Source organism: Lissotriton vulgaris, chromosome 1_1 (genome assembly GCF_964263255.1).
Source record: "Lissotriton vulgaris chromosome 1_1, aLisVul1.2, whole genome shotgun sequence".
In the NCBI taxonomy this organism is placed as follows: Eukaryota; Metazoa; Chordata; class Amphibia; order Caudata; family Salamandridae; genus Lissotriton; species Lissotriton vulgaris.
The window spans coordinates 1,371,166,105-1,371,185,903 of record NC_141685.1 but is presented as its reverse complement, the minus strand read 5'-3'; the positions used below and the strand labels follow the sequence as shown (position 1 = coordinate 1,371,185,903).

The window sequence follows — 19,799 nt, the reverse complement described above, 5'->3', positions numbered from 1 at the left end:
CTTGTACCTGCTGCTGTTTTCTCCACACCTCATACTGTCTTTTCCCTCTTTCTCTCTTTCTCTGCGGTTGGTGGCTACTTTCCAAAGCGTCTGATGCCCCAATGTTCCTTCGTCTTGTTGTCAGACGTGAATTTGAAAAGCAACAAAATTAACAAGCCTTTACCACTCACACATGGCAGAAGTTTATACTTTAATTCAATGAGCTAAGAAAAGTGTGTTGTGGGGCCCCTACGAGCCATGGTGCTTGCTTCATCATAATTAGGCATGCAGTCATTAGCCACAGCTCTGATTATGGGTCACTGAGGTCAGTTTCAATAATTCCTCAAAAACCTAACCATGTAGTCCCCCCTAACTGTGTAGTTATCTTGCTTTACTGCTGTTTGTGTGATTAGCTGGGAGGAGCTCACGGCAGCATCCTCCCAATAAAAGTGTAGATGGACCGTTCCTTAACTCTTTCTTGCTTCACATACAGATGGCTTGAGGAGGTACAGGGGAGATGCAGGTCTAATAAACAGAATAGAATATCTGCGCCAGGTGTGTTTCTCTGCATTGGTGTCCCATCACAGGCCCACCAGTGTATGTGTGATCTTTGACTCCTACCAGTTCACAAGCAGGCGGCCAGGAAACGGTTTCAGCCTATCAACCACTGAGGAGATAAAGCCTTTGTATAAGGAATGAGGAAGCAATGAACACATTCAGCCTATCACAGGAGTAGCCCTGAGTGTTCCGAATTATAATTTCTTCATGTCACTGTACGTTATTGAGCCCAAGTAGCTCGCCGTGATCGTATAGTGGTTAGTACTCTGCGTTGTGGCTGCAGCAACCTCGGTTCGAATCCGAGTCACGGCATTGTGGTTGGCAATGTCACGGCAGTTGGGATTTTTCCTTTACAGAATTCCCAAATGTACCAGTTGTTTTTGTAAAATATCTATTAAAAACAGATCCTTTTCAATATTTAAACGATCTAACAACAAATTATTTAAACACACATGATTATAAGATGTAGGTATACTGTACTTACTGACATAAATTATCGTTCTTGAACATATTTGCGGTAAGGGGAGCGGAGCTCTCCCCCAGGCCAATCAGAATGCAGATGAATGCAGTTGCAGTTGAGTGACCTGTGTTGTGGCTGTCTACAGGGAATGCACATATGTAGCTGTCTCGCAGCCCAATCCAGACGTCAATTGAAGACAGGTTTTCATGCAAATTGAGCAGTAAGTGCAGAGAAATGATCACTCTCTAAAAATGGCATTTATACAATAGTAAGATTAAATCCAACCTCACCAGTAGATAGGATTTATCAATAAATAAATAAAGCTTCTCCTCTCTGATATGGAATTACCCCCCAAAAAGTATAAGGGAATACCCAATGCTAACCTATGAGAGGGGCAGACCTCACAGTAGTGAAAAATGTAATAGACTGTTTGATACTACTAGGACATACAAACTACCACAGTGCATGTCTTACCTTTTACTTGCATAGCATGATGCCCCTAGGACTACTTAGGGCCTACCTTAGGGGTTACTGATATGTAATAAAATTGGAGTTTAAGGCTTGGCGAGTAGTTTTAAATGCCAAGTCGAAGTGGCAGTACACTGCAGCACAGGCACTGCAGTAGCAGGCTTGAGACAGGTTTGAAATGCTATTTCTTTGGGCGGCACAATCAGTCCCTGGGTATATGGTATACCACTTTACAAGGGGCTTTCAAGTAAATTAAATCTGTCAGTCAGGTATACTCCAATTATACACATGATTAGGGAAGAAGCACGTGCACTTCAGCACTGATTAATAGCGATAAAGTGATCAGAGTCCTAAGGCCAACAAAAAGATACAGCAAAATGCGGAGGTGAAAAGCAATAAGGTGGGGTTGGGACCACCTTAAGAATGCAAGGTCTAACAAAAACGAACTAAGGATAACATGAGTAAAACATCAGGTTTCTCTACAGCATTTGGTGAGACAAGTGGGCCTTCTTTTATCTTCCATAAATGCAATCTTTCCCGGACCCCTTTATTATATAGCTCTTCAAGGAAAAAATATAAAGCACTTACAAAGGAGCCTCAAATGCTCTAAGATGGTAGACTTCTGTAATATGGGCCATATACTAAAAGAAGCACGAAAACAGAGTGCAATAGGGTCCCAAAAACTTGAGTGACCCATGAGAGTATGCATGCAAGCCTATGGTATTCCAAACTAGAGATATACGCATGCAATTTTTGTTTTTAGGAGAGAATGTGCCTGCTGAAAAAAACATTATTTTTAAAAAGTGCATTGCAGAATATCAGGAATTTGCTGTGGGATACCTTGAAAACTTGCATACAGATTATGTGCACACGCCTTACACTCAGTTGTTGTGGCTGAGTGGTTAAGGCGATGGACTAGAAATCCATTGGGGTCTCCCCGCGTAGGTTCGAATCCTGCCAACAACGAGATTCTTTTTAACATCGGCTACAATTTCAGAAGTTAACCTTTAGTATTTCTTCCATGTCAGTTTTATAAATAGGTGGCTTATTTTGGTGTCACTATTGCCATATCACATATTTATTATCGCTCCCCCTTTCATATCTTTGCTATAACTCTCGTCCTTCATTAGCGCTGGTGCAAACGCTTCAAATTATTATGCCCTGGCTCTCTCGGTCATACCTGTGCATGCACTTGAAACTTACTTTACCAATAAAAGAAGCAAATAGAGAAATAAAATAAAAGTGCTAGCTGGATTAGGCAAACACACTTCATAAAACTGCATTTTCTTTTCTATTCTCCCCCGTGTTACAAGCTTAACTGCTCCCTGTGTAATTTCTCTTAACCTGCTGTTCCTGGAAGAGAATTTCATCTACAAGCTCTTTCTGTGTTTTTTCCTAGTCTTTTCTTTCCCTTTTCTTAGATTTGTAACTGTTCCTTTACGTGCTCTATTTAGGCGCCATTAATCTCATTTGAGCTCCTTGTACCTGCTGCTGTTTTCTCCACACCTCATACTGTCTTTTCCCTCTTTCTCTCTTTCTCTGCGGTTGGTGGCTACTTTCCAAAGCGTCTGATGCCCCAATGTTCCTTCGTCTTGTTGTCAGACGTGAATTTGAAAAGCAACAAAATTAACAAGCCTTTACCACTCACACATGGCAGAAGTTTATACTTTAATTCAATGAGCTAAGAAAAGTGTGTTGTGGGGCCCCTACGAGCCATGGTGCTTGCTTTATCATAATTAGGCATGCAGTCATTAGCCACAGCTCTGATTATGGGTCACTGAGGTCAGTTTCAATAAATCCTCAAACACCTAACCATGCAGCTCCCCTAACTGTGTAGTTATCTTGCTTTACTGCTGTTTGTGTGATTAGCTGGGAGGAGCTCACGGCAGCATCCTCCCAATAAAAGTGTAGATGGACCGTTCCTTAACTCTTTCTTGCTTCACATACAGATGGCTTGAGGAGGTACAGGGGAGATGCAGGTCTAATAAACAGAATAGAATATCTGCTCCAGGTGTGTTTCTCTGCATTGGTGTCCCATCACAGGCCCACCAGTGTATGTGTGATCTTTGACTCCTGCCAGTTCACAAGCAGGCGGCCAGGAAACGGTTTCAGCCTATCAACCACTGAGGAGATAAAGCCTTTGTATAAGGAATGAGGAAGCAATGAACACATTCAGCCTATCACAGGAGTAGCCCTGAGTGTTCCGAATTATAATTTCTTCATGTCACTGTACGTTATTGAGCCCAAGTAGCTCGCCGTGATCGTATAGTGGTTAGTACTCTGCGTTGTGGCCACAGCAACCTCGGTTCGAATCCGAGTCACGGCATTGTGGTTAGCAATGTCACGGCAGGTGGGTATTTCCTTTACAGAATTCCCAAATGTACCAGTTGTTTTTGTAAAATGTCTATTAAAAACAGATCCTTTTCAATATTTAAATGATCTAACGACAAATTATTTAAACACACATGATTATAAGATGTAGGTATACTGTACTTACTGACATAAATTATCGTTCTTGAACATATTTGCGGTAAGGGGAGCGGAGCTCTCCCCCAGGCCAATCAGAATGCAGATGAATGCAGTTGCAGTTGAGTGACCTGTGTTGTGGCTGTCTACAGGGAATGCACATATGTAGCTGTCTCGCAGCCCAATCCAGACGTCAATTGAAGACAGGTTTTTATGCAAATAGAGCAGTAAGTGCAGAGAAATGCTCACTCTCTAAAAATGGCATTTATACAATAGTAAGATTAAATCCAACCTCACCAGTAGATAGGATTTATCAATAAATAAATAAAGCTTCTCCTCTCTGATATGGAATTACCCCCCAAAAAGTATAAGGGAATACCCAATGCTAACCTATGAGAGGGGCAGACCTCACAGTAGTGAAAAATGTAATAGACTGTTTGATACTACTAGGACATACAAACTACCACAGTACATGTCTTACCTTTTCCTTACATAGCATGATGCCCCTAGGACTACCCAGGGCCTACCCTAGGGGTTACTGATATGTAATAAAATTGGGGTTTAAGGCTTGGCAAGTAGTTTTAAATGCCAAGTCGAAGTGGCAGTACACTGCAGCACAGGCACTGCAGTAGCAGGCCTGAGACAGGTTTGAAATGCTATTTCTTTGGGCGGCACAATCAGTCCCTGGGTATATGGTATACCACTTTACAAGGGGCTTTCAAGTAAATTAAATCTGTCAGTCAGGTATACTCCAATTATACACATGATTAGGGAAGAAGCACGTGCACTTCAGCACTGATTAGTAGCGATAAAGTGATCAGAGTCCCAAGGCCAACAAAAAGATACAGCAACATGCGGAGGTGAAAAGCAATAAGGTGGGGTTGGGACCACCTTAAGAATGCAAGGTCTAACAAAAATGAACTAAGGACAACATGAGTAAAACATCAGGTTTCTCTACAGCATTTGGTGAGACAAGTGGGCCTTCTTTTATCTTCCATAAATGCAATCTTTCCCGGACCCCTTAATTATATAGCTCCTAAAGGAAAAAATATAAAGCACTTACAAAGAAGCCTCAAATACTCAAAGATGGTAGACTTCTGTAATATGGGCCATATACTAAAAGCAGCACGAAAACAGAGTGCAATAGGGTCCAAAAAACTTGAGTGACCCATGAGAGTATGCATGCAAGCCTATGGTATTCCAAACTAGAGATATACACATGCAATTTTTGTTTTTAGGAGAGAATGTGCCTGCTGAAAAAAACATTATTTTTAAAAAGTGCATTGCAGAATAACAGGAATTTGCTGTGGGACACCTTGAAAACTTGCATACAGATTATGTGCACATGCCTTTCAGTCAGTTGTTGTGGCCGAGTGGTTAAGGCGATGGACTAGAAATCCATTGGGGTTTCCCCGCGCAGGTTCGAATCCTGACAACAACGAGAATCTTTTTAACATCGGCTACAATTTCAGAAGTTAACCTTTAGTATTTCTTCCATGTCAGTTTTATAAATAGGTGGCTTATTTTGGTGTCACTATTGCCGTATCACATATTTATTATCGCTCCCCCTTTCATATCTTTGCTATAACTCTCGACCTTCATTAGCGCTGGTCCAAACGCTTCAAATTATTATACCCTGGCTCTCTCGGTCATACCTGTGCATGCACTTGAAACTTACTTTACCAATAAAAGAAGCAAATAGAGAAATAAAATAAAAGTGCTAGCTGGATTAGGCAAACACACTTCATAAAACTGCATTTTCTTTTCTATTCTCCCCAGTGTTACAAGCTTAACTGCTCCCTGTGTAATTTCTCTTAACCTGCTGTTCCTGGAAGAGAATTTCATCTACAAGCTCTTTCTGTGTTTTTTCCTAGTCTTTTCTTTCCCTTTTCTTAGATTTGTAACTGTTCCTTTACGTGCTCTATTTAGGCGCCATTAATCTCATTTGAGCTCCTTGTACCTGCTGCTGTTTTCTCCACACCTCATACTGTCTTTTCCCTCTTTCTCTCTTTCTCTGCGGTTGGTGGCTACTTTCCAAAGCGTCTGATGCCCCAATGTTCCTTCGTCTTGTTGTCAGACGTGAATTTGAAAAGCAACAAAATTAACAAGCCTTTACCACTCACACATGGCAGAAGTTTATACTTTAATTCAATGAGCTAAGAAAAGTGTGTTGTGGGGCCCCTACGAGCCATGGTGCTTGCTTCATCATAATTAGGCATGCAGTCATTAGCCACAGCTCTGATTATGGGTCACTGAGGTCAGTTTCAATAATTCCTCAAAAACCTAACCATGTAGTCCCCCCTAACTGTGTAGTTATCTTGCTTTACTGCTGTTTGTGTGATTAGCTGGGAGGAGCTCACGGCAGCATCCTCCCAATAAAAGTGTAGATGGACCGTTCCTTAACTCTTTCTTGCTTCACATACAGATGGCTTGAGGAGGTACAGGGGAGATGCAGGTCTAATAAACAGAATAGAATATCTGCGCCAGGTGTGTTTCTCTGCATTGGTGTCCCATCACAGGCCCACCAGTGTATGTGTGATCTTTGACTCCTACCAGTTCACAAGCAGGCGGCCAGGAAACGGTTTCAGCCTATCAACCACTGAGGAGATAAAGCCTTTGTATAAGGAATGAGGAAGCAATGAACACATTCAGCCTATCACAGGAGTAGCCCTGAGTGTTCCGAATTATAATTTCTTCATGTCACTGTACGTTATTGAGCCCAAGTAGCTCGCCGTGATCGTATAGTGGTTAGTACTCTGCATTGTGGCCGCAGCAACCTCGGTTCGAATCCAAGTCACGGCATTGTGGTTGGCAATGTCACGGCAGTTGGGATTTTCCTTTACAGAATTCCCAAATGTACCAGTTGTTTTTGTAAAATGTCTATTAAAAACAGATCCTTTTCAATATTTAAACGATCTAACGACAAATTATTTAAACACACATGATTATAAGATGTAGGTATACTGTACTTACTGACATAAATTATCGTTCTTGAACATATTTGCGGTAAGGGGAGCGGAGCTCTCCCCCAGGCCAATCAGAATGCAGATGAATGCAGTTGCAGTTGAGTGACCTGTGTTGTGGCTGTCTACAGGGAATGCACATATGTAGCTGTCTCGCAGCCCAATCCAGACGTCAATTGAAGACAGGTTTTCATGCAAATTGAGCAGTAAGTGCAGAGAAATGCTCACTCTCTAAAAATGGCATTTATACAATAGTAAGATTAAATCCAACCTCACCAGTAGATAGGATTTATCAATAAATAAATAAAGCTTCTCCTCTCTGATATGGAATTACCCCCCAAAAAGTATAAGGGAATACCCAATGCTAAACTATGAGAGGGGCAGACCTCACAGTAGTGAAAAATGTAATAGACTGTTTGATACTACTAGGACATACAAACTAGCACAGTGCATGTCTTACCTTTTACTTGCATAGCATGATGCCCCTAGGACTACTTAGGGCCTACCTTAGGGGTTACTGATATGTAATAAAATTGGAGTTTAAGGCTTGGCAAGTAGTTTTAAATGCCAAGTCGAAGTGGCAGTACACTGCAGCACAGGCACTGCAGTAGCAGGCTTGAGACAGGTTTGAAATGCTATTTCTTTGGGCGGCACAATCAGTCCCTGGGTATATGGTATACCACTTTACAAGGGGCTTTCAAGTAAATTAAATCTGTCAGTCAGGTATACTCCAATTATACACATGATTAGGGAAGAAGCACGTGCACTTCAGCACTGATTAATAGCGATAAAGTGATCAGAGTCCTAAGGCCAACAAAAAGATACAGCAAAATGCGGAGGTGAAAAGCAATAAGGTGGGGTTGGGACCACCTTAAGAATGCAAGGTCTAACAAAAACGAACTAAGGATAACATGAGTAAAACATCAGGTTTCTCTACAGCATTTGGTGAGACAAGTGGGCCTTCTTTTATCTTCCATAAATGCAATCTTTCCCGGACCCCTTTATTATATAGCTCTTCAAGGAAAAAATATAAAGCACTTACAAAGGAGCCTCAAATACTCAAAGATGGTAGACTTCTTTAATATGGGCCACATACTAAAAGAAGCACGAAAACAGAGTGCAATAGGGTCCCAAAAACTTGAGTGACCCATGAGAGTATGCATGCAAGCCTATGGTATTCCAAACTAGAGATATACGCATGCAATTTTTGTTTTTAGGAGAGAATGTGCCTGCTGAAAAAAACATTATTTTTAAAAAGTGCATTGCAGAATATCAGGAATTTGCTGTGGGACACCTTGAAAACTTGCATACAGATTATGTGCACACGCCTTGCAGTCAGTTGTTGTGGCCGAGTGGTTAAGGCGATGGACTAGAAATCCATTGGGGTCTCCCCGCGCAGGTTCGAATCCTGCCAACAACGAGATTCTTTTTAACATCGGCTACAATTTCAGAAGTTAACCTTTAGTATTTCTTCCATGTCAGTTTTATAAATAGGTGGCTTATTTTGGTGTCACTATTGCCATATCACATATTTATTATCGCTCCCCCTTTCATATCTTTGCTATAACTCTCGTCCTTCATTAGCGCTGGTGCAAACGCTTCAAATTATTATGCCCTGGCTCTCTCGGTCATACCTGTGCATGCACTTGAAACTTACTTTACCAATAAAAGAAGCAAATAGAGAAATAAAATAAAAGTGCTAGCTGGATTAGGCAAACACACTTCATAAAACTGCATTTTCTTTTCTATTCTCCCCCGTGTTACAAGCTTAACTGCTCCCTGTGTAATTTCTCTTAACCTGCTGTTCCTGGAAGAGAATTTCATCTACAAGCTCTTTCTGTGTTTTTTCCTAGTCTTTTCTTTCCCTTTTCTTAGATTTGTAACTGTTCCTTTACGTGCTCTATTTAGGCGCCATTAATCTCATTTGAGCTCCTTGTACCTGCTGCTGTTTTCTCCACACCTCATACTGTCTTTTCCCTCTTTCTCTCTTTCTCTGCGGTTGGTGGCTACTTTCCAAAGCGTCTGATGCCCCAATGTTCCTTCGTCTTGTTGTCAGACGTGAATTTGAAAAGCAACAAAATTAACAAGCCTTTACCACTCACACATGGCAGAAGTTTATACTTTAATTCAATGAGCTAAGAAAAGTGTGTTGTGGGGCCCCTACGAGCCATGGTGCTTGCTTCATCATAATTAGGCATGCAGTCATTAGCCACAGCTCTGATTATGGGTCACTGAGGTCAGTTTCAATAATTCCTCAAAAACCTAACCATGTAGTCCCCCCTAACTGTGTAGTTATCTTGCTTTACTGCTGTTTGTGTGATTAGCTGGGAGGAGCTCACGGCAGCATCCTCCCAATAAAAGTGTAGATGGACCGTTCCTTAACTCTTTCTTGCTTCACATACAGATGGCTTGAGGAGGTACAGGGGAGATGCAGGTCTAATAAACAGAATAGAATATCTGCGCCAGGTGTGTTTCTCTGCATTGGTGTCCCATCACAGGCCCACCAGTGTATGTGTGATCTTTGACTCCTACCAGTTCACAAGCAGGCGGCCAGGAAACGGTTTCAGCCTATCAACCACTGAGGAGATAAAGCCTTTGTATAAGGAATGAGGAAGCAATGAACACATTCAGCCTATCACAGGAGTAGCCCTGAGTGTTCCGAATTATAATTTCTTCATGTCACTGTACGTTATTGAGCCCAAGTAGCTCGCCGTGATCGTATAGTGGTTAGTACTCTGCGTTGTGGCTGCAGCAACCTCGGTTCGAATCCGAGTCACGGCATTGTGGTTGGCAATGTCACGGCAGTTGGGATTTTTCCTTTACAGAATTCCCAAATGTACCAGTTGTTTTTGTAAAATATCTATTAAAAACAGATCCTTTTCAATATTTAAACGATCTAACAACAAATTATTTAAACACACATGATTATAAGATGTAGGTATACTGTACTTACTGACATAAATTATCGTTCTTGAACATATTTGCGGTAAGGGGAGCGGAGCTCTCCCCCAGGCCAATCAGAATGCAGATGAATGCAGTTGCAGTTGAGTGACCTGTGTTGTGGCTGTCTACAGGGAATGCACATATGTAGCTGTCTCGCAGCCCAATCCAGACGTCAATTGAAGACAGGTTTTCATGCAAATTGAGCAGTAAGTGCAGAGAAATGATCACTCTCTAAAAATGGCATTTATACAATAGTAAGATTAAATCCAACCTCACCAGTAGATAGGATTTATCAATAAATAAATAAAGCTTCTCCTCTCTGATATGGAATTACCCCCCAAAAAGTATAAGGGAATACCCAATGCTAACCTATGAGAGGGGCAGACCTCACAGTAGTGAAAAATGTAATAGACTGTTTGATACTACTAGGACATACAAACTACCACAGTGCATGTCTTACCTTTTACTTGCATAGCATGATGCCCCTAGGACTACTTAGGGCCTACCTTAGGGGTTACTGATATGTAATAAAATTGGAGTTTAAGGCTTGGCGAGTAGTTTTAAATGCCAAGTCGAAGTGGCAGTACACTGCAGCACAGGCACTGCAGTAGCAGGCTTGAGACAGGTTTGAAATGCTATTTCTTTGGGCGGCACAATCAGTCCCTGGGTATATGGTATACCACTTTACAAGGGGCTTTCAAGTAAATTAAATCTGTCAGTCAGGTATACTCCAATTATACACATGATTAGGGAAGAAGCACGTGCACTTCAGCACTGATTAATAGCGATAAAGTGATCAGAGTCCTAAGGCCAACAAAAAGATACAGCAAAATGCGGAGGTGAAAAGCAATAAGGTGGGGTTGGGACCACCTTAAGAATGCAAGGTCTAACAAAAACGAACTAAGGATAACATGAGTAAAACATCAGGTTTCTCTACAGCATTTGGTGAGACAAGTGGGCCTTCTTTTATCTTCCATAAATGCAATCTTTCCCGGACCCCTTTATTATATAGCTCTTCAAGGAAAAAATATAAAGCACTTACAAAGGAGCCTCAAATGCTCTAAGATGGTAGACTTCTGTAATATGGGCCATATACTAAAAGAAGCACGAAAACAGAGTGCAATAGGGTCCCAAAAACTTGAGTGACCCATGAGAGTATGCATGCAAGCCTATGGTATTCCAAACTAGAGATATACGCATGCAATTTTTGTTTTTAGGAGAGAATGTGCCTGCTGAAAAAAACATTATTTTTAAAAAGTGCATTGCAGAATATCAGGAATTTGCTGTGGGATACCTTGAAAACTTGCATACAGATTATGTGCACACGCCTTACACTCAGTTGTTGTGGCTGAGTGGTTAAGGCGATGGACTAGAAATCCATTGGGGTCTCCCCGCGTAGGTTCGAATCCTGCCAACAACGAGATTCTTTTTAACATCGGCTACAATTTCAGAAGTTAACCTTTAGTATTTCTTCCATGTCAGTTTTATAAATAGGTGGCTTATTTTGGTGTCACTATTGCCATATCACATATTTATTATCGCTCCCCCTTTCATATCTTTGCTATAACTCTCGTCCTTCATTAGCGCTGGTGCAAACGCTTCAAATTATTATGCCCTGGCTCTCTCGGTCATACCTGTGCATGCACTTGAAACTTACTTTACCAATAAAAGAAGCAAATAGAGAAATAAAATAAAAGTGCTAGCTGGATTAGGCAAACACACTTCATAAAACTGCATTTTCTTTTCTATTCTCCCCCGTGTTACAAGCTTAACTGCTCCCTGTGTAATTTCTCTTAACCTGCTGTTCCTGGAAGAGAATTTCATCTACAAGCTCTTTCTGTGTTTTTTCCTAGTCTTTTCTTTCCCTTTTCTTAGATTTGTAACTGTTCCTTTACGTGCTCTATTTAGGCGCCATTAATCTCATTTGAGCTCCTTGTACCTGCTGCTGTTTTCTCCACACCTCATACTGTCTTTTCCCTCTTTCTCTCTTTCTCTGCGGTTGGTGGCTACTTTCCAAAGCGTCTGATGCCCCAATGTTCCTTCGTCTTGTTGTCAGACGTGAATTTGAAAAGCAACAAAATTAACAAGCCTTTACCACTCACACATGGCAGAAGTTTATACTTTAATTCAATGAGCTAAGAAAAGTGTGTTGTGGGGCCCCTACGAGCCATGGTGCTTGCTTTATCATAATTAGGCATGCAGTCATTAGCCACAGCTCTGATTATGGGTCACTGAGGTCAGTTTCAATAATTCCTCAAAAACCTAACCATGCAGTCCCCCCTAACTGTGTAGTTATCTTGCTTTACTGCTGTTTGTGTGATTAGCTGGGAGGAGCTCACGGCAGCATCCTCCCAATAAAAGTGTAGATGGACCGTTCCTTAACTCTTTCTTGCTTCACATACAGATGGCTTGAGGAGGTACAGGGGAGATGCAGGTCTAATAAACAGAATAGAATATCTGCTACATGTGTGTTTCTCTGCATTGGTGTCCCATCACAGGCCCACCAGTGTATGTGTGATCTTTGACTCCTGCCAGTTCACAAGCAGGCGGCCAGGAAACGGTTTCAGCCTATCAACCACTGAGGAGATAAAGCCTTTGTATAAGGAATGAGGAAGCAATGAACACATTCAGCCTATCACAGGACTAGCCCTGGGTGTTCCGAATAATAATTTCTTCATGTCACTGTACGTTATTGAGTCCAAGTAGCTCGCCGTGATCGTATAGTGGTTAGTACTCTGCATTGTGGCCGCAGCAACCTCGGTTCGAATCTGAGTCACGGCATTGTGGTTGGCAATGTCACGGCAGTTGGGTTTTTCCTTTACAGAATTCCCAAATGTACCAGTTGTTTTTGTAAAATGTCTGTTAAAAACAGATCCTTTTCAATATTTAAATGATCTAACGACAAACTATTTAAACACACATGATTATAAGATGTAGGTATACTGTACTTACTGACATAAATTATCGTTCTTGAACATATTTGCGGTAAGGGGAGCGGAGCTCTCCCCCAGGCCAATCAGAATGCAGATGAATGCAGTTGCAGTTGAGTGACCTGTGTTGTGGCTGTCTACAGGGAATGCACATATGTAGCTGTCTCGCAGCCCAATCCAGATGTCAATCGAAGACAGGTTTCAATGCAAATAGAGCAGTAAGTGCAGAGAAATGCTCACTCTCTAAAAATGGCATTTATACAATAGTAAGATTAAATCCAACCTCACCAGTAGATAGGATTTATCAATAAATAAATAAAGCTTCTCCTCTCTGATATGGAATTACCCCCCAAAAAGTATAAGGGAATACCCAATGCTAACCTATGAGAGGGGCAGACCTCACAGTAGTGAAACATGTAATAGACTGTTTGATACTACTAGGACATACAAACTACCACAGTACATGTCTTACCTTTTACTTACATAGCATGATGCCCCTAGGACTACCTAGGGCCTACCTTAGGGGTTACTGATATGTAATAAAATTGGAGTTTAAGGCTTGGCAAGTAGTTTTAAATGCCAAGTCGAAGTGGCAGTACACTGCAGCACAGGCACTGCAGTAGCAGGCTTGAGACAGGTTTGAAATGCTATTTCTTTGGGCGGCACAATCAGTCCCTGGGTATATGGTATACCACTTTACAAGGGGCTTTCAAGTAAATTAAATCTGTCAGTCAGGTATACTCCAATTATACACATGATTAGGGACGAAGCACGTGCACTTCAGCACTGATTAGTAGCGATAAAGTGATCAGAGTCCAAAGGCCAACAAAAAGATACAGCAAAATGCGGAGGTGAAAAGCAATAAGGTGGGGTTGGGACCACCTTAAGAATGCAAGGTCTAACAAAAACGAACTAAGGATAACATGAGTAAAACATCAGGTTTCTCTACAGCATTTGGTGAGACAAGTGGGCCTTCTTTTATCTTCCATAAATGCAATCTTTCCCGGACCCCTTTATTATATAGCTCTTCAAGGAAAAAATATAAAGCACTTACAAAGGAGCCTCAAATACTCAAAGATGGTAGACTTCTGTAATATGGGCCATATACTAAAAGAAGCACGAAAACAGAGTGCAATAGGGTCCAAAAAACTTGAGTGACCCATGAGAGTATGCATGCAAGCCTATGGTATTCCAAACTAGAGATATACACATGCAATTTTTGTTTTTAGGAGAGAATGTGCCTGCTGAAAAAAACATTATTTTTAAAAAGTGCATTGCAGAATATCAGGAATTTGCTGTGGGACACCTTGAAAACGCATACAGATTATGTGCACACGCCTTACAGTCAGTTGTTGTGGCCGAGTGGGTAAGGCGATGGACTAGGAATCCATTGGGTTCTCCCCGCGCAAGTTCGAATCCTGCCGACAACGAGAATCTTTTTAACATCGGCTACAATTTCAGAAGTTAACCTTTAGTATTTCTTCCATGTCAGTTTTATAAATAGGTGGCTTATTTTGGTGTCACTATTGCCATATCACATATTTATTATCGCTCCCCCTTTCATATCTTTGCTATAACTCTCGTCCTTCATTAGCGCTGCTGCAAACGCTTCAAATTATTATACCTTGGCTCTCTCGGTCATACCTGTGCATGCACTTGAAACTTACCTTACCAATAAAAGAAGCAAATAGAGAAATTAAATAAAAGTGCTAGCTGGATTAGGCAAACACACTTCATAAAACTGCGTTTTCTTTTCTATTCTTCCCCGTGTTACAAGCTTAACTGCTCCCTGTGTAATTTCTCTTAACCTGCTGTTCCTGGAAGAGAATTTCATCTACAAGCTCTTTCTGTGTTTTTTCCTAGTCTTTTCTTTCCCTTTTCTTAGATGTGTAACTGTTCCTTTACGTGCTCTATTTAGGCGCCATTAATCTCATTTAAGCTCCTTGTACCTGCTGCTGTTTTCTCCACACCTCATACTGTCTTTTCCCTCTTTCTCTCTTTCTCTGCGGTTGGTGGCTACTTTCCAAAGCGTCTGATGCCCCAATGTTCCTTCGTCTTGTTGTCAGACGTGAATTTGAAAAGCAACAAAATTAACAAGCCTTTACCACTCACACATGGCAGAAGTTTATACTTTAATTCAGTGAGCTAAGAAAAGTGTGTTGTGGGGCCCCTACGAGCCATGGTGCTTGCTTTATCATAATTAGGCATGCAGTCATTAGCCACAGCTCTGATTATGGGTCACTGAGGTCAGTTTCAATAATTCCTCAAAAACCTAACCATGCAGTCCCCCCTAACTGTGTAGTTATCTTGCTTTACTGCTGTTTGTGTGATTAGCTGGGAGGAGCTCACGGCAGCATCCTCCCAATAAAAGTGTAGATGGACCGTTCCTTAACTCTTTCTTGCTTCACATACAGATGGCTTGAGGAGGTACAGGGGAGATGCAGGTCTAATAAACAGAATAGAATATCTGTGCCAGGTGTGTTTCTCTGCATTGGTGTCCCATCACAGGCCCACCAGTGTATGTGTGATCTTTGACTCCTGCCAGTTCACAAGCAGGCGGCCAGGAAACGGTTTCAGCCTATCAACCACTGAGGAGATAAAGCCTTTGTATAAGGAATGAGGAAGCAATGAACACATTCAGCCTATCACAGGAGTAGCCCTGAGTGTTCCGAATTATAATTTCTTCATGTTACTGTACGTTATTGAGCCCAAGTAGCTCGCCGTGATCGTATAGTGGTTAGTACTCTGCGTTGTGGCCGCAGCAACCTCGGTTCGAATCCGAGTCATGGCATTGTGGTTGGCAATGTCATGGCAGTTGGGTTTTTCCTTTACAGAATTCCCAAATGTACCAGTTGTTTTTGTAAAATGTTTATTAAAACAGATCCTTTTCAATATTTAAACGATCTAACGACAAATTATTTAAACACACATGATTATAAGATGTAGGTATACTGTACTAACTGACATAAATTATCGTTCTTGAACATATTTGCGGTAAGGGGAGCGGAGCTCTCCCCCAGGCCAATCAGAATGCAGATGAATGCAGTTGCAGTTGAGTGACCTGTGTTGTGGCTGTCTACAGGGAATGCACATATGTAGCTGTCTCGCAGCCCAATCCAGACGTCAATTGAAGACAGGTTTTCATGCAAATAGAGCAGTAAGTGCAGAGAAATGCTCACTCTCTAAAAATGGCATTTATACAATAGTAAGATTAAATCCAACCTCACCAGTAGATAGGATTTATCAATAAATAAATAAAGCTTCTCCTCTCTGATATGGAATTACCCCCCAAAAAGTATAAGGGAATACCCAATGCTAACCTATGAGAGGGGCAGACCTCACAGTAGTGAAAAATGTAATAGACTGTTTGATACTACTAGGACATACAAACTACCACAGTACATGTCTTACCTTTTACTTGCATAGCATGATGCCCCTAGGACTTCTTAGGGCCTACCTTAGGGGTTACTGATATGTAATAAAATTGGAGTTTAAGGCTTGGCAAGTAGTTTTAAATGCCAAGTCGAAGTGGCAGTACACTGCAGCACAGGCACTGCAGTAGCAGGCTTGAGACAGGTTTGAAATGCTATTTCTTTGGGCGGCACAATCAGTCCCTGGGTATATGGTATACCACTTTACAAGGGGCTTTCAAGTAAATTAAATCTGTCAGTCAGGTATACTCCAATTATACACATGATTAGGGAAGAAGCACGTGCACTTCAGCACTGATTAATAGCGATAAAGTGATCAGAGTCCTAAGGCCAACAAAAAGATACAGCAAAATGCGGAGGTGAAAAGCAATAAGGTGGGGTTGGGACCACCTTAAGAATGCAAGGTCTAACAAAAACGAACTAAGGATAACATGAGTAAAACATCAGGTTTCTCTACAGCATTTGGTGAGACAAGTGGGCCTTCTTTTATCTTCCATAAATGCAATCTTTCCCAGACCCCTTTATTATATATCTCTTCAAGGAAAAAATATAAAGCACTTACAAAGGAGCCTCAAATGCTCTAAGATGGTAGACTTCTGTAATATGGGCCATATACTAAAAGAAGCACGAAAACAGAGTGCAATAGGGTCCCAAAAACTTGAGTGACCCATGAGAGTATGCATGCAAGCCTATGGTATTCCAAACTAGAGATATACGCATGCAATTTTTGTTTTTAGGAGAGAATTTGCCTGCTGAAAAAAACATTATTTTTAAAAAGTGCATTGCAGAATATCAGGAATTTGCTGTGGGATACCTTGAAAACTTGCATACAGATTATGTGCACACGCCTTACACTCAGTTGTTGTGGCCGAGTGGTTAAGGCGATGGACTAGAAATCCATTGGGGTCTCCCCGCGCAGGTTCGAATCCTGCCAACAACGAGATTCTTTTTAACATCGGCTACAATTTCAGAAGTTAACCTTTAGTATTTCTTCCATGTCAGTTTTATAAATAGGTGGCTTATTTTGGTGTCACTATTGCCATATCACATATTTATTATCGCTCCCCCTTTCATATCTTTGCTATAACTCTCGTCCTTCATTAGCGCTGGTGCAAACGCTTCAAATTATTATGCCCTGGCTCTCTCGGTCATACCTGTGCATGCACTTGAAACTTACTTTACCAATAAAAGAAGCAAATAGAGAAATAAAATAAAAGTGCTAGCTGGATTAGGCAAACACACTTCATAAAACTGCATTTTCTTTTCTATTCTCCCCCGTGTTACAAGCTTAACTGCTCCCTGTGTAATTTCTCTTAACCTGCTGTTCCTGGAAGAGAATTTCATCTACAAGCTCTTTCTGTGTTTTTTCCTAGTCTTTTCTTTCCCTTTTCTTAGATTTGTAACTGTTCCTTTACGTGCTCTATTTAGGCGCCATTAATCTCATTTGAGCTCCTTGTACCTGCTGCTGTTTTCTCCACACCTCATACTGTCTTTTCCCTCTTTCTCTCTTTCTCTGCGGTTGGTGGCTACTTTCCAAAGCGTCTGATGCCCCAATGTTCCTTCGTCTTGTTGTCAGACGTGAATTTGAAAAGCAACAAAATTAACAAGCCTTTACCACTCACACATGGCAGAAGTTTATACTTTAATTCAATGAGCTAAGAAAAGTGTGTTGTGGGGCCCCTACGAGCCATGGTGCTTGCTTCATCATAATTAGGCATGCAGTCATTAGCCACAGCTCTGATTATGGGTCACTGAGGTCAGTTTCAATAATTCCTCAAAAACCTAACCATGTAGTCCCCCCTAACTGTGTAGTTATCTTGCTTTACTGCTGTTTGTGTGATTAGCTGGGAGGAGCTCACGGCAGCATCCTCCCAATAAAAGTGTAGATGGACCGTTCCTTAACTCTTTCTTGCTTCACATACAGATGGCTTGAGGAGGTACAGGGGAGATGCAGGTCTAATAAACAGAATAGAATATCTGCGCCAGGTGTGTTTCTCTGCATTGGTGTCCCATCACAGGCCCACCAGTGTATGTGTGATCTTTGACTCCTACCAGTTCACAAGCAGGCGGCCAGGAAACGGTTTCAGCCTATCAACCACTGAGGAGATAAAGCCTTTGTATAAGGAATGAGGAAGCAATGAACACATTCAGCCTATCACAGGAGTAGCCCTGAGTGTTCCGAATTATAATTTCTTCATGTCACTGTACGTTATTGAGCCCAAGTAGCTCGCCGTGATCGTATAGTGGTTAGTACTCTGCGTTGTGGCCGCAGCAACCTCGGTTCGAATCCGAGTCACGGCATTGTGGTTGGCAATGTCACGGCAGTTGGGATTTTCCTTTACAGAATTCCCAAATGTACCAGTTGTTTTTGTAAAATATCTATTAAAAACAGATCCTTTTCAATATTTAAACGATCTAACAACAAATTATTTAAACACACATGATTATAAGATGTAGGTATACTGTACTTACTGACATAAATTATCGTTCTTGAACATATTTGCGGTAAGGGGAGCGGAGCTCTCCCCCAGGCCAATCAGAATGCAGATGAATGCAGTTGCAGTTGAGTGACCTGTGTTGTGGCTGTCTACAGGGAATGCACATATGTAGCTGTCTCGCAGCCCAATCCAGACGTCAATTGAAGACAGGTTTTCATGCAAATTGAGCAGTAAGTGCAGAGAAATGATCACTCTCTAAAAATGGCATTTATACAATAGTAAGATTAAATCCAACCTCACCAGTAGATAGGATTTATCAATAAATAAATAAAGCTTCTCCTCTCTGATATGGAATTACCCCCCAAAAAGTATAAGGGAATACCCAATGCTAACCTATGAGAGGGGCAGACCTCACAGTAGTGAAAAATGTAATAGACTGTTTGATACTACTAGGACATACAAACTACCACAGTACATGTCTTACCTTTTACTTGCATAGCATGATGCCCCTAGGACTTCTTAGGGCCTACCTTAGGGGTTACTGATATGTAATAAAATTGGAGTTTAAGGCTTGGCAAGTAGTTTTAAATGCCAAGTCGAAGTGGCAGTACACTGCAGCACAGGCACTGCAGTAGCAGGCTTGAGACAGGTTTGAAATGCTATTTCTTTGGGCGGCACAATCAGTCCCTGGGTATATGGTATACCACTTTACAAGGGGCTTTCAAGTAAATTAAATCTGTCAGTCAGGTATACTCCAATTATACACATGATTAGGGAAGAAGCACGTGCACTTCAGCACTGATTAGTAGCGATAAAGTGATCAGAGTCCTAAGGCCAACAAAAAGATACAGCAAAATGCGGAGGTGAAAAGCAATAAGGTGGGGTTGGGACCACCTTAAGAATGCAAGGTCTAACAAAAACGAACTAAGGATAACATGAGTAAAACATCAGGTTTCTCTACAGCATTTGGTGAGACAAGTGGGCCTTCTTTTATCTTCCATAAATGCAATCTTTCCCAGACCCCTTTATTATATATCTCTTCAAGGAAAAAATATAAAGCACTTACAAAGGAGCCTCAAATGCTCTAAGATGGTAGACTTCTGTAATATGGGCCATATACTAAAAGAAGCACGAAAACAGAGTGCAATAGGGTCCCAAAAACT

The 19,799-nt window shown here is 41.4% G+C and overlaps 10 non-coding genes across 10 annotated transcripts; all 10 read left to right on the top strand.

Moving 5' to 3' along the window:
* Positions 1 to 777: 777 nt before the first annotated feature.
* On the top strand, positions 778 to 849 carry TRNAH-GUG (transfer RNA histidin (anticodon GUG)). Its single transcript has one exon. It is a non-coding gene; the product is annotated as a tRNA-His (tRNA).
* A 1,500-nt stretch (positions 850 to 2,349) lies between these two features.
* Positions 2,350 to 2,431, top strand: TRNAS-AGA (transfer RNA serine (anticodon AGA)). Its single transcript has one exon. It is a non-coding gene; the product is annotated as a tRNA-Ser (tRNA).
* A 2,859-nt stretch (positions 2,432 to 5,290) lies between these two features.
* Positions 5,291 to 5,372, top strand: TRNAS-AGA (transfer RNA serine (anticodon AGA)). Its single transcript has one exon. It is a non-coding gene; the product is annotated as a tRNA-Ser (tRNA).
* A 2,860-nt stretch (positions 5,373 to 8,232) lies between these two features.
* Positions 8,233 to 8,314, top strand: TRNAS-AGA (transfer RNA serine (anticodon AGA)). The gene has a single exon. It is a non-coding gene; the product is annotated as a tRNA-Ser (tRNA).
* Positions 8,315 to 9,603: 1,289 nt separating this feature from the next.
* Positions 9,604 to 9,675, top strand: TRNAH-GUG (transfer RNA histidin (anticodon GUG)). The gene has a single exon. It is a non-coding gene; the product is annotated as a tRNA-His (tRNA).
* A 1,500-nt stretch (positions 9,676 to 11,175) lies between these two features.
* Positions 11,176 to 11,257, top strand: TRNAS-AGA (transfer RNA serine (anticodon AGA)). The gene has a single exon. It is a non-coding gene; the product is annotated as a tRNA-Ser (tRNA).
* Positions 11,258 to 14,115: 2,858 nt separating this feature from the next.
* Positions 14,116 to 14,197, top strand: TRNAP-AGG (transfer RNA proline (anticodon AGG)). The gene has a single exon. It is a non-coding gene; the product is annotated as a tRNA-Pro (tRNA).
* A 1,289-nt stretch (positions 14,198 to 15,486) lies between these two features.
* Positions 15,487 to 15,558, top strand: TRNAH-GUG (transfer RNA histidin (anticodon GUG)). Its single transcript has one exon. It is a non-coding gene; the product is annotated as a tRNA-His (tRNA).
* Positions 15,559 to 17,056: 1,498 nt separating this feature from the next.
* Positions 17,057 to 17,138, top strand: TRNAS-AGA (transfer RNA serine (anticodon AGA)). Its single transcript has one exon. It is a non-coding gene; the product is annotated as a tRNA-Ser (tRNA).
* Positions 17,139 to 18,427: 1,289 nt separating this feature from the next.
* TRNAH-GUG (transfer RNA histidin (anticodon GUG)) lies at positions 18,428 to 18,499 on the top strand. The gene has a single exon. It is a non-coding gene; the product is annotated as a tRNA-His (tRNA).
* Positions 18,500 to 19,799: the final 1,300 nt, after the last annotated feature.